Source organism: Onychomys torridus, chromosome 1 (genome assembly GCF_903995425.1).
Source record: "Onychomys torridus chromosome 1, mOncTor1.1, whole genome shotgun sequence".
Classification (NCBI taxonomy): domain Eukaryota; kingdom Metazoa; phylum Chordata; class Mammalia; order Rodentia; family Cricetidae; genus Onychomys; species Onychomys torridus.
This window is the reverse complement of record NC_050443.1, coordinates 42,526,021-42,540,704: the sequence shown is the minus strand read 5'-3', so window position 1 is coordinate 42,540,704 and position 14,684 is coordinate 42,526,021. Positions and strand designations below refer to the sequence as shown.

General features: G+C 39.3%; 1 long non-coding RNA gene across 1 annotated transcript in view; it reads left to right on the top strand.

Moving 5' to 3' along the window:
* The window catches only part of LOC118588956, a 31,102-nt gene extending 20,412 nt beyond the window's left edge, over positions 1-10,690 (top strand). The window contains exons 3-4 of the long non-coding RNA XR_004945629.1: positions 8,631-8,697; positions 10,633-10,690. This is a non-coding gene — a long non-coding RNA (uncharacterized LOC118588956). The remainder of the gene's footprint in view (positions 1-8,630; positions 8,698-10,632) is intronic.
* The last annotated feature ends 3,994 nt before the right edge of the window (positions 10,691-14,684 follow it).

Sequence of the window (14,684 nt, the reverse complement as noted above, 5' to 3'; positions counted from 1 at the left end):
TCAGAAAGATTTTAGATTTAACATTTTCTTTGACTGGTAAATCTATTTCTTCTATCACGTATTCAACACTTCAGATTCTCTCTTCTATCTCTTGTATTCTGGTGCTGCTTACATCTGTATTTCCTGCTTGCTTACCTAGATTTTCCTTTTTCAGAATTCCCTCAGTTTGTGTTTTCTTTATTGCTTCTGTTTCCATTTGCAGGTCTTGAACAGTTTTATTCGATTCCTTCAACTGTTTGGTTTTTTGTTGTTGTTTGTTTTGTTTTGTTTTGTTTTCCTTGGCATTCTTAATATTCCTTATGAGATTTATTGATTTCCTACATTATTTTATTTGTCTTTTCCACAACTTTTGAAGGATTTATTCATTTCCTCTTTCAGGACCTCTATCATCTTCTTAAAGTTGGTTTTAAGGGCATTTTCTTATGCTTCAGCTTTGTTGGAATATCCAGAGCCTTCTGTAGTAGGCGGCTGGGCTCTGGTGGTGACATATTGCCCTAGCTGTTGTTGTCTGTGATTTTACACTGATGTTTAGACATCTGTATTTAGTGTAATTATAGGTCTAGGTGCCAATTTCTGGATTTGTATTTGTTGGGTGGGTGTTTTCTTCCTTGGTTTCTGTTTTCTCTCTGGTCTTATGGCTGTAGTGGCCTGTTGTTGAGTAAAGGGTCTCTGCCAAAGTTGCGGCTGGACTTCCATGGCCTGGATCGCCTCTGGCCTAGCAAGGGGTTTGCTGCTCAGGTTTGGGGCTGGAATTCTGGCTATGTGCATGGCCTCTGATCTGGCTGGGGGTCCTCTAGGTTCAGAACAGCTTCTGGTAGAATAGGAGGCTTCTGCCTGATTTTCAGAGGTCTGGCCTTGTCTCTCAGGTTTGGGATGCTGGACTCACCTCTTGTGGATTAGTAGGCTTCTGCCAGATGTGTGGGCTGGGATAAGATGACAAGGAGAGAAAAGGCGGTTGAGCATATTTTGGTCAGGCATGGGCAGTGTGGAGGGGTGGTCTTACCTGAGTTTCAGGTTACTGGCTGGCCTCTGGTGGATTAGGAGGCTTCCACCAGCAGTGTGGGCCAGTGTAAGTTTACAAGGAGAGGAGGGATGGTTGAGGTTATGCTGGGCAGACACAGGCAGAGTGGTGGAGTCATCTTACTTGAGGACAGGATGGTGGCTGGCTTCTGGGAGGTAGGAGACTTCCACCAGCAGCTGGGATATGGTGACAAGAGGAAGAGGAGCTGTTGGAGTTGTGCTGGGAAGATGCAGGGTGGGGTAGGGGCAGTTTTACCTGGGATTCAGGGGAGCTGGCCTTGTCTCTGTTAGGGTAGAAGGCTTCCACCATTTGTGTGGGCCAGGATATGCTACTGATTGTGTTTTCAATGTTGTCATCTAAACACTAGGTTGGGAAGATTGTAATTATAGGGGCTAATATCTGGAATAGCCTACCAGGTGCATGTTTTTTAAACAAGAGACAGAATGGGTGTGGATATTGATGGGTGGGGAGGTAAGGCAGGATCTTGGAGGAGCTGGGGGAAGGGAACCATAATCCAAATATAAAACAATTAGAAAAAGTATTACAAGAAACTGGGATAAGAAAGCAAGCAAGCATTGCTATCCTAATATCTGACAAAATAGACTCCAAGCTAAAACTAATCCAGAAAAATAAAGGACACTTCATTCTATTCAAGGGAAAAATTAACCAAGACGACATTACTATCCTAAATATATATGCAGCAAACTCTGGTGTACCTAGTTTAATAAAAGTATGCTATTGGCCATAAAGACACAGATTAACATCAAGACAGTAATAGCAGGTGATTTCATTACCCAACATTCTCCAATAGAAAAGCCATCTAACCAAAAAAAAAATAATAGAGAAACATAATAATTAATTGACATCATACATCAAATATACATAACAAATATCTACAGAATATTCAACCCAAACACCAAAGAATATACATTCTATTCAGGACCCATGGAAGCTTCTCTAAAATCAGACACATCCTGGGGCACAAAACAAGTCTCAACAAATTTAGAAAAAGTGAAATAATTCCATGTCCTTTCTGACCATAAAAAATATATAAGTAAACATCAACAGCAAACAAAACCATAGTAAATATGCAAACTCATAGAGATTAAACAACTATTCCTGAATAATAAATGAGTTAAAGAACAAAAATCAAGGAAGAAATGGAAAAATTCCTAGAACTAAATGGAAAAATAACCCCAGCCTAATAATACCTCTAGGATATATTAAAGCAACCTAAGAAGGTAACTTATAACTCTGAAAGTATACAAATGATCTTATACAGGATATGGGAAAGAGAGAGGGCTCTAATTAGGCAGCTAAGAGGGAAATAATAGAAAAGGAGGAGGTCAAAATAACACTACAGATGTCTGGGGAAATCTTAAAGAATCATACTATTAACTATCTTCTTTAAAAAGTATAGTATATTCAAGTCTGTGTACAAATATACATACATAGCTTAAATGAAATTTTCTAATCTTTACTGAAAATCTCTGTCCAAGAGCCAAAGGCTACCTAACAAAAACCTAACACCAGGCACAAAGTCCTCTTTTGAGGTATTGGTCAAGGTTATCCAAGACATACCCAAAACATTTAGGCTATTGCTATTGCCTTTGGTTGCACCTCCTCCCCTAGAAGTGAAAGGGAAGTACTTATTGATAAAGACACTATGTACTTAAGAAACAAGACCCAGAGGCCCCTGAGCTTTAACTAACCTGAAAACTTCATTTTTGAGGACTAGCTTTCACGGGAACAAAAAGCACTATGCAAGCTAACAAAGGAGGGCAGAAACCAACAGTCCTACCTAGAAATGACATGTATGAAGCACAAAAATGGCTAGTATGGCATGATACTCCTTATGGTGCAATAGTGGTAAACATACCTTAGCAGTAACCAATAGCTCTCCAATTGGACTCGAGACTTGCTAAATCATAGGGAAACCTAGACAACTACCAGGAGCTGGTAAAATCATGGGTCTTAGAGGAGAATCTACATCCATTACTTACTAAACCAGCATAATTCATAACTACATTCTAAATATTTGTTCTTACACCCACAGATAAGCATAGTCCTCACACCTCATTAATGACTTTTTTCTGTGTAACAGATGGAGACAGTTAAAGGAAACCTTAATCAAAATAAAGAGTTGTGGAACCCAGTCTCAATAGATACATCTACAAAACAGCTCCAACAGCTAAGGCTCAGGGAACATTGTGGAAGAGGGAATGGAAAATTCTAAGAGACAGAGGCTCATGTAGTATTCTGTGAGATTGTATCTCCTAGTAATATCAGAAGCTGCACTCAAGTCTTACCAACATAACTGCCTAAAATGAGCTGAATAAAGACAAACAATAGACATTTCAAGTGGATATGGGAAAGACCACAGGCCTTAACCCTATTGTGGTGGTTTGAATAGGAATGGCCCTATAGACTCATGTATTTTAAATGCTTGGTCCATATAGAGTGTTACTATTAGGAGGTGTGACCTTGTTGGAGTAGTGTGACTTTGATGGAGGAAATGAGTCACTATGGGATGGTCTTTGAAGTCTCAGAAGCTCAAGCCAGTTCTCTGCCTGCTGCCTGAAGATTCAAATGAAGAACGCCCAGCTCTTTTTTCAGCACCATGTCTACCTGTGTACCGCCATGCTCAGTGATAATGGACTAAACTCTGAAACTGTAAGCCAACTAAATACTTTACTTTAAGAGTTGCCATGATCATGGTGTCTTTTCACAGTAACAAAACCCTAACTAAGACAGAAGTTGGCTCTAGATACTGAGATGTTACTTTAATAGGCCTTGACCATTGCTTTTGTTTGGAGGAATGTACACTTTGGGTCTTTGGATTAGAAAAGCAGTTGAAAAGTGTAGTGTAATGGGCTATCCTAGTAGGAACATGAAAGACAGTGGTGCTGAGTGTGATTTGAACAGTGGGGACCTGGCTCAAGAGCTTTTGGAGGAGAAGAATGTTAGTATATGGCCTAGAGACTATTCTTGTGATATTTTGGCAAAGAATGTGACTGCTTTTTGCCCTTGACCAAAATGTCTGCCACAGGCTAAATTGAAGCATTTTGGATTAATTGCATCAGCAGAGGAAATTTCAAAACAACCTGGTATTGACTCTGTTATCGATGTTCACACTGATGATGATCTATAATGAAAAGGAGCAAGGTGAACAAGGAAAAATACAAAATGTACAGTTTAATGAGAAAAGGAGCACCAGGAAATGGAATTGAGCTAAATCCTGTGTTCATAAACATATTAAAGAAAAAAAACTGGTGTTACACAGAATAAATGAAGTAATGACTTCAGGGAAAGATCTCACCCAGCTGAGCTTCCAACTTGTGAAAAGGAATTAAAGGAAAGCTTAGAACCTGGTGTGGTGGTGTAGTCTTCAATCCCAGCACTTCTGAGGCAGAGGCTGGCAGATCTCTGTTTGAGATCAGCTTCATCTACAGAGCAAGTTCCAAGATATCCAAGCTTAGGGTGTGAAGGAAACAATCAAAAACAGAAAGCCAATGAAATTGTAATTGAACAATGGGGTCATGTTCCAGCCCCAGTTCTGGCTTTAGAGTCAAGGATAGAAGAAAGGAGTTATGGAATTTCCCTCCATCACTAAGGAAAGCCACTGAGGCCAGGCATGTGTCAGGGTTGTCTCTGCATGGAGGTCTAGAGAGGTTATTGTGTGAAGCTGTGTAGGCAAAGCCTCAATTGCCTTGAAGAACCCAAAATGTTGAACATGCCAGATTCATGGGATACCTATTGAGGAGACTAACAGGGAGTGGAACAAGCCCACAAGAAAGAAGTGTGTTGAAGTCCAACAAAGCTGAAAGGAGTCAGACATTTAGAGTGTTTTGACATCAGGCATAGAGATGCTGAGTTTGGAGTTCTCCCAGCTGATTTTCATTCTTGCTTTGGTCCAGTATTTCCATACTATGTTTGATTTCCTCGCTTTGGAAAGATAATGTGTATTCTGTGCCATTATATGTTGGAAATATGTGATCCTCTTTTTCATTTAATTTTACAGAGGATTACAGTCAACAGATTGCATGAATATTGGAAGAGAAATTGAACTTTTGACTTTTAAACAACTTTAAGATTGTTATAGACTATAAAGACTTTTAAAGTTGGACTAAATATTTCTACATTACGTTATAGCTACAAGCCTATGGGGGCCAAAGAGTGGAATATGGTGGTTTGACTTGGAATGGTCCCACTCATGTGTTTAAATGCTTGGTCCATAGGGAGTGTCACTATTTGGGGTTGTGGCCTCATTGGAGTGGGTGTGGCTCTATTGTAGGATGTGTTTCACTAAGGGATGAGCTTTGACAGCTCAGAAGCTCTAGCCAGTTCTCTGCCTGTTGCCTGTGGATCCAGATGTAGAACTCTCAGCTCCTTCTACAGCACTATGTCTACCAGCATGCTCCCATGCTTCTCACCATGACAATAATGGACTAACCTCTGAAACTTAAGCCAGCCCCAATTAAATATTTTCCAGACTTTGTGGTCATGTTGTCTCTTCATAGCAGTGAAACCCTAACTAAGACACCAACATAAGGCAACTAAGGAATGCTGAAAGCAGGTAAATAGTCTTCCCCAGGGAAGAGCACACTAGTTAGTTATCCAATACCAAACCATGAGCCCTGAAACTGAGCAGATAATATGTAGTATATATATATATGCATTTATACATGTAACAAGTAATTGGAAAAAGGCCGCAAATTTGAAACAGCAAGTAGGAGTATATGGGAGGTTTTGGAGGAAGGAAACAGCAGAGGGAAATGATATAATCATATCATAATTTCAAAAAGAAAAGAAAAAAACTGAACACAAGTTCATGACTCAATAATGCAACTCAAGAATTTTGAAAAACAAGAACAAACCAAACTGATATCCAATAGATTGGAGAAACTATTAAAAATCAAAGCAAGGGTTAATGAGACACAATGAGAATAATACAAAGAAACAATGAATCCCAGAGCTGATCCTTTGAGAAGATAAACAAGATCAATAGACCCGTGGCTCAACCAAGCAAAAGAGAGAGGGGACCCAACAAAATGAGAAATGAATAGGCAAACATTGCTACAGACATTAAAGAAATTCAGAATGCTGTAAGGGAATAGTTTAGTTTAGTTTACTTTGTCTGGTAGCCCCCAGCTCCTGGTACGATCAGTGAGGAACTCTAAGTGTTGTTTGTAATAAAGTCAGACTGGCCTCAGAGTCATCAGGTAGCCAAAGATGGCCTTGAGCGGCTAATCCTTCTGCCTCCACATCAAGAGTGCTGGGATCACAGGTGAATACTACCACATCTGGTTTAAGTTTAGGGTCTTTTTTGTTTGTTTGTCTTGTTTTTCCAGACAAGGTTTCTCTGTGTAACAGTCTTGGCCAGGCTGGCCTCGAATTCACAGAGATCCACCTGCCTCTGCCTCCTGAGTGCTAGGATTAAATGTGCACCACCACTACCCTGTAGAATGGAGAATTTTTAAAACATCTACTCCCTTAAATTAGAAAATTTTAAATAGATGGATGAATTTCTGGGTTAATCTGAGCTACAAGAGTTAAACTAAGAAACCAACAAGTTAAATCATCCCAAAATGGATAAGGAGATCAGAAAAAGGAACAAAAAGCCTTTTGACTAAAAAAAAGCCAGGCCCAGATAAATTCACAGCAGAATTTTACCAGATATTTAAAAAATTACAATTCATACTTCTTAAATTATTTAAAAAATACAGACAGAGCACTACCATACTTCTTGTATGAAGCCAATATAAATGACTCTAAAACCAAACTAAGATGCAATAAAAAGTATAGGCCAATATCCCTGATGAGTATAAATGCAAAAATCTCAATAAAATATTTCCAGACTCAATAAAGGCACATATCAAAAGATCCTGAACTATAATCAAGTTGACTGTCCCAGAGATGCAGGGATGCAAGTCAATGAATGTGATAAACTACATAAATGAATTTAATGGCCAAAGTTATATAAGTATCTCAATATGTGTATGCAAAGCATATGACAAATTTCACCACAGACTAAGTGATAAAAGTCTTTGAATGAGTATAACTGTAGGGAATGTGTCTCAATGTGAGAAAGACTGTATTTGACAAAACCATATTTAACATCGTCCTAAATAGAGAAAAACTCCAAGAAATCCCTTTAGAATCAAGAATGACACAGGGCTGTATACTATCCCCACTCTTTATCAATATACTGCTAGTTAAGCACTAGTTAAGTCAATAAAGCAAAAGAAGAAAATTAAAGGAAGACAAATAGGAACAGAAGAAATCAAACTGTCCCTGTTTGCAGGTGATGTAATTTATACATAAGAGATCCAAAAATTCTGACAGAAAACTTGTCAAAACAATCAACAATCTCAGCAAAGTACAGGATACAAAACCAATTCAGAAAAATCAGTAATCTCTTTTAGAAGCCAACAAATATGCTGAAGAAGAGATCATGGACTCACTTCTATTTCCCAACAGCTTAAAAAAAAAGGAATAAACCTAACTAACAAGGTGAAAGAACTTTACAGTGAAAACTTTAAATCTCTGGAGAGACTGATATGTTTGCTTCTAGATTAGCAGGCTTAGTATTGTGAAAATAACCCACCAAAAGCAACTTGCAGATTTAGTGCAATTCCAGTAAAAAATCCCCACAGCATTTTTCACACACATAGAAAAGAAAAGCATCCTAAAATTCACGTGAAACACAAAAGACTCCAGATAGTGGAAACAATCCAGATCAAGAAGAAGAATACTGGAAGGATTACCATTGCAGATACCAAGACATAGTGTAGTGCTATAGGAACAAAAACAGTTTGATACTAGCACAAAAACAGATATGCAGATCAGTGGAACAAAACAGAAGACCCAAACATGAGCATACATAACTTAGACAAAATCTAAGCAGTGGCAACACCAGTTGACATGCCTATTAAATGGAGGAAATCTTAGGAGGTCTGACCCCTAGATGAAGAGCTACAGGTAATTAGCAACTGGCAAGAAAGGAATTATTAGTCTTCCCCAGGGATAGTCTCCATAACTAGTTGTTCTGTCCCAAGTAGTCAGAACTAAAAACATATCCATAGAAGCAACACTAAACACACTCAACAGGTTGCATTTGTATATTTATTTGCATATGTGTGTGACAAAAATAAGAAGAGTTCACAAATTTTAGAGGAGGAGAGCATAAAAGGATTTGGAGGGAAGAAAGAGGGGGGAAAATATATAATTGTACTTTAAATAAATAAAACCATTTCAAATAAATATTACAAAGCAGAGAAAAAGCCAACCTCTGAAAAATGTAAATGTTCAAGAGTATAAACCTGACTTCAGTTTTGAAAAGGACTTTTAGATGCATTGTAGTTGGACAGCTTCTCTCCAGGTTCCACCAAGCCCCCGCGATCCCACAACCCACGTATAAAATAATCATACAGACATTTATATTATTTAAACTTCTTGGCAGTGATATCCACAACAATGCATGACTTAGATAACTCAGCCATTCTCTAAGATAGAGCTCATACAATTGCTGCTAATACCATTGGCTAACCTTTGTAATATCTGCAGGTCACAGTAGCTCCTGCTCTAATTTCATCTACTTTCATTCAAGGTAATGTCATTGTCACCAAAAATCAACATCTGTCCACCAAAAGAAACTAACATGGGAAACAAGCCAGGTAAGTTTAGTGTTCTGTCTCAGGCTGAAAGCCCACCTGTCCGGACCATCTGGAGAGTATGAGTTAATGAGTGTCAACATGGAATGTATGGGGATAGGGGTTACTCGGAGGTTAAAAAATGAGATCTCTAACAAGTACTGGGACAGAGATTCATGGATGTTTTCCAAATTTTAATATTTATCTACTTTTTCTGTTTCAATTATCTTGCAGATCACAGATCAGTTTTGTTACTGAATAGTAACTAATGTTTATTTAACATTGTCTTTCTATCAGTATTTTCTGAGGTTCCTGTGATACCCATACTACTTCAATACCTGCCTTTATCATCATAGCTTTTCAGTAAAGACAGCTAAGTTTCTGTGAACACATTTTACCCTGGTAAAGTGAGGAATCTTAGGAAAGTCAAGTAGACCTATGAGAAAATGCTAAAAATGAAATGGTGCCTGCATGAGTGGGAGGCTAATCTCTCTGAGTATGATGGAGACACTAAATCATAAGTTATAACTACCCCGGGAAGCTGGCATCAAATCATGTTTATTTCCTTCTTCTTCTAAGATGAGAAGACTAGTTTATAAGAAAATATTAGCATTTTACTTATTTTTTTAAAGAAAAAGTTTGTATCTAGCTCAGAACCTAGAAATATGAATGTTCTCTAACATTCCTCTAAAAGACTGAGCCCCAAATGTTAATTTGAGTCTGTAACTGCATAAAAGGTTTTATTCTGGCACTGGGCATAGACCTTGCACAGTCCACGGGGCAGATACTCCATGTGAATTCTTGCAATTAGAAATGGACTGGAGTCAGATGCTGCTACCTTTCATTAAAGACTTGACCTATAAGCAACAAGAAATCAGAAATAGCAGAGGAGTTAAGAAAAATCTTGGGATGACTGTACCATAGGCAGAGCTTCTGGGTAGTCCCAGGTTCTGAAGGTGCATAATAGTAGGGAATAGCCCATTCTGCTCCTTGCCACATAGAAACAATACATTCACTAGCACCAGGAGCATCCACAACTGCAGTGGGTGCATAGGCATCATTGTCACATGATGGGCAGGAATGCTGTAGGAATGTACCTGTAAGGACTCTTGGACAAGTGGCTTTTTAATCAGGCATCTTGGGAACTAGTCTGGAGACCAGAGATTGTGATCATTTCATCTTAAGTGGTGAACATTGACCATGTTTTATGATCAAAGGCTGATGTAGGGTCAGTGTGAGGTTAATAGTACTAGAATCAGGAAAAAAATGTATTTATTAGTAAGTAATATCTTACTAATGATGGTGGCACATGCCTTTCATCATAGCACCTGGGAGACAGAAGCAGGTGGATTTCTCTGAGTTTGGGGCTAACCTGGTCTAGGTAGTAAGTTCTGGGCCAGCCAACGCTTCACATGGAAATCCTGTCTCAAATAAATAAAGCGCAACAAAAGTCAATCATTTATACTCCCGCTGGGATTCGGTTCAAATTTTGGAACAGTGTTAACTTGGTTTTGTGATGCTAGTAAGCCATTACAAAACAGCTGGAGGTTGCTGTGGTCTGGCTGAAGGACAGTGGCAGGTGTTCTGACTGCCACATGGGTGCCAGTCTCTGTGGGGATTGAGGAGGCACAGACTATTAGTCATGGTTCTCTAGAGGAACAGAGCTGATGAACTTGATCATCGCTCCTTCCTGGTTGGAGTATGAGACCAAGATCTGCTTCAGCTCAAGTAAATAAAGATTACATTGCAAAAATGAAAGGACAGTGGGTTGACTTAAACACTTGGTCATAAGACTAAGAACTTCCCCACATTATTTGTGAAGCCCAAATGTGCTTGAATACAGACTGTGCCAGAGGTCAGTAGGAAACTAATAGATTCATTGAGGGTCATACATAATCATTATGTTCCCACAAACAAAAATAAGTTCTTAAGTGCTTACCTTTTTTTTTTCTTCCTCAGGACACACTCTAAGTCAATGGCAAAACCAATATCGAGATTCTTGATAAAAGCCAGGTATCATGCTCTCCAGCATTTATGAGATCCATGCAAGATGGTTAAAAGTTCATGGTCAATTTTTTTAAATATTTTTTTCTTTATTATTATGTGTTTTAAATTTTATACATCAGCCATGGGTTTCCCTGTCCTCCCCCCTCCCGCACCCATCCCCACCTTCTTCCCAGCCCCTCCCCTCCATTCCCATGTCCTCCAGGATCAAGGCACCCCTGGGGATTCATTTAAACCTGGTGGATTCAGTACAGGCATGTCCTGTCCCCTCCTTTCAGACTGAGCAAAGTGTCCCTGTGTAAGCCCAAGGTTTCAAACAGCCAGCTCATGCACTAAGGACAGATCCTGGTCCCACAGACTGGGTGCCTCCCAAGCAAATCAAGCTATTCAATTGTCTCACTTATCCAGAGGGCCTGATCCAGCTGGGGGCTCCACAGCCTTTGGTTCATAATTCATGTGCTTCCATTCGTTTGGCTATTTGTCCCTGTGCTTTTTGGAATCTTGGATTCAACAATTCACGCTCTGGCAGACCCTCCTCTTTCTTGACAGTTGGACACCTGGAGCTCCACCTGGGGCCTGGCTGAGGATTTCTGCATACACTTCCATCGGTTATTGGATGAGAGTTCCAGCATGACAGTTAGGGTGTTTAGCCATCTGATAACCACACTAGGTCAGATCAGGCTTTCTCTCGACCATTGCCAGCAGTCTACAGAGGATGTATCATTGTGGATTTGGGGAACCTCTCCAGCACTCTGCCTATTCCTGTTCTCATGGGGTCTTCATTTATCATGGTCTGTTATTCCTTGTTCTCCCTTTCTGTTCTTGATCCAGCTGGGATCTCCTGCTCCCCTAAGCTTTCTTTCCCTCAAATCTTGCCCTTCATTACTCCCACTGTCGTCCAGGTTGTTCATGTAGATCTCATCCATTTCTCTGACATTGGGTGATCCTTGGGTCTTTCCTAGGGTCCTGTTTTCTAGGTAGCCTCCCTGTAGTTGTATAGAAGTCTAGTCATCTTTGTTTTGCATCTAGTATCCTCCTAAGAGTGAGTACATACCATGTTTGTCCTTCTGAGTCTGCGTTACCTCACTCAGGATGATTTTTTCTAGATCCATCCATTTGCCTGCAAACCTCATGATGTCATTGTATTTCTCTGCTGAGTAGTACTCCATTATGTATATGTACCATATTTTCTTTATCCATTCTTCAGTTGAAGGGCATCTAGGTTGTTTCCAGGTTCTGGCTATTACAAACAAAGCTGATACGAACATAGATGAGCAAATGCCCTTGTGGTGTGATTGAGCATTCCTTGGGTATATGCCTAAGAGTGCTATATCTGGGTGTTGGGGAAGATGGATTCCCAATTTTCTAGGGAAGCACCATATTGATTTCCAAAGTGGCTGTACAAGCTTGCATTCCCACCAGCAGTGGAGGAGAGTTCCCCTTGCTCCACATCCTCTCCAGCATAAGCTGTCTTCTGTGTTTTTGATCTTAGCTATTCTGACAGGTGTAAGGTGGTATCTCAGAGTTGTTTTGATTTGCATTTCCCGGAAAAATAGGGATGTTGAGCAATTCCTTAAATGTCTTTCAGCCATTTGAACTTCCTCTGTGGAGAATTCTCTGTTTAGTTCTATAGCCCATTTCTTAATTGGACTGTTGGGCATTTTGATGTCTAATTTCTTGAGTTCTTTATATATTCTAGATATCAGCCCTCTGTCAGATGTGGGGTTGGTGAAGACCTTTTCCCATTCTGTGGGCTGTTGCTTTGTCTTGTTGACCATGTCCTTTGCTCTACAAAAGCTTCTCAGTTTCAACAGGTCCCATTGATTGATTGTTTCTCTCAGTGTCCGTGCTACTGGTGTTATATTTAGAAAGTGATCTCTGGTGTCAATGCATTCAAAAGTACTTCCTACTTTCTCTTCTATCAGGTTCTGAGTAACTGGATTTATGTTGAGGTCTTTGATCCACTTCTACTTAAGTTTTGTGCATGGTGACAGATATGGATCTATTTGCAGCCTTCTACACATTGACATCCAGTTATGCCAGCACCATTTGTTGAAGATGCTTTCTTTCTTCCATTGTACATTTTTGGCTTCCTTCTCAAAAATTATATGTTCATAGGTGTGTGGGTTAATGTCAGGGTCTTCAATTCGATTCCATTGGTCCACATGTCAGTTTTTATGCCAGTACCAAGCTGTTTTTGTTATGGTAGCTCTATAGTAGAGCTTGAGGTAGGGGATGGTAATGCCTCCAGAGGTTGTTTTATTGTACAGGATTCTTTTGGCTATCCTGGTTTTTTTGTTTTTCCATATGAAGTTGAGTATTATTCTTTCCAGACCTGTGAAGATTTATGTTGGTAATTTGATGGGGATTGCGTTGAATCTGTAGATAGCTTTTGGTAAGATCACCATTTTTACTATGTTAATCCTGCCTATCCATGAGCATGGGAGACCTTTCCATTTTCTGACATCTTCTTCAATTTCTTTTTTCAGGGACTTAAAGTTCTTGTCATATAGGTCCTTCACATGCTTAGTTAGAGTAATCCCAAGGTATTTTATATCATTTGTGGCTATTGTTAAGGGTGATGTATCTCTGATTTCCTTCTCAGCCTCTTTGTCTACTGTATATAGGAGGGCTACTGATTTTTTTGAGTTGATATTGTATCCTGCTATGTTGCTGAAGGTGTTCATTAGCTGTATCAGTTCCTTGGTTGAATTTTTGGGGTCACTCATGTATACTAACATGTCATCTGCATATAGGGAGAGCTTGACTTCTTCCTTTCCAATTTGTATCCCCTTAATCTCTTTATGTTGTCTTATAGCTCTGGCTAGAACTTCAAGTACTATATTGAATAAGTATGGGGAGAGGGGACAGCCTTGCCTTGTTCCTGATTTTAGTGGTATTGCTTTGAGTTTCTCTCCATTTAATTTGATGTTGGCTGTTGGCTTGCTGTAGATTGCTTGTATTATGTTTAGGTATGTTCCCTGTATTCCTGATCGCTCCAAGACCTTTATCATGAAGGGGTGTTGGATATTGTCAAATGCCTGTTCTTCATCTAGTGAGATGGTCATGTGGTTTTTTTCTTTGAGTTTGTTTATATGGTGTATTACATTGATGGACTTTTGTATGTTGAACCACCCTTGCTTCCCTGGGATGAAGCCTACCTGATCATGGTGGATAATTGTTTTGATGTGTTCTTGGAGTCTGTTCGCCAGAATTTTATTGAGTATTTTTGCATCAATGTTCATGAGGGAGCTCGGTCTGTAGTTCTCTTTCTTTGTTGCATCTTTTTTTGGTTTAGGAATCAGGGTAATTGTAGCCTCATAAAAGGAGTTTGGTAATATACCTTCTGCTTCTATTGTGTGGAACAATTTAAAGAGTATTGGTATAAAGTCTTCTTTGAAGATCTGGTAGAATTCTGCAGTGAAACCATCAGGTCCAGGGCTTTTTTTTGGTTGGGAGACTTTTAATGACTGATTCTTTTTCCTTCGGGGTTATTGGACTATTTAAATGGTTTATCTGGTCTTGATTTAACTTAGGTATGTGGTACCTATCCAGAAAATTATCCATTTCTTTTAGATTTTCCAGTTTTGTGGAGTAGAGGTTTTTGAAGTATAACCTGATGATTCTCTGGATATCCTCATTGTCTGTTGTTATGTCCCCCTGTTCATTTCTGATTTTGTTAATTTGGATGCTCTCTCTCTGTCTTTTGGTTAGTTTGGATAAGGGCTTGTCTATCTTGTTGATCTTCTCAAAGAACCAACTCTTTGTTTCATTAATCCTGTGTATTGTTGTCTTTATTTCTATTTTATTGATTTCAGCTCTCAATTTGATAATTTCCTGGCGTCTGTTCCTCCTGGGGGACTGTGCTTCTTCCTGTTCAATGGCTTTCAGGTGTACTGTCAAGTCACTAGCATGAGATTTCTCCAGATTCTTTATGTGGGCATTCAGTGCTATGAATTTCCCTCTTAGCACTGCTTTCATAGTATCCCATAAGTTTGGGTATGTGG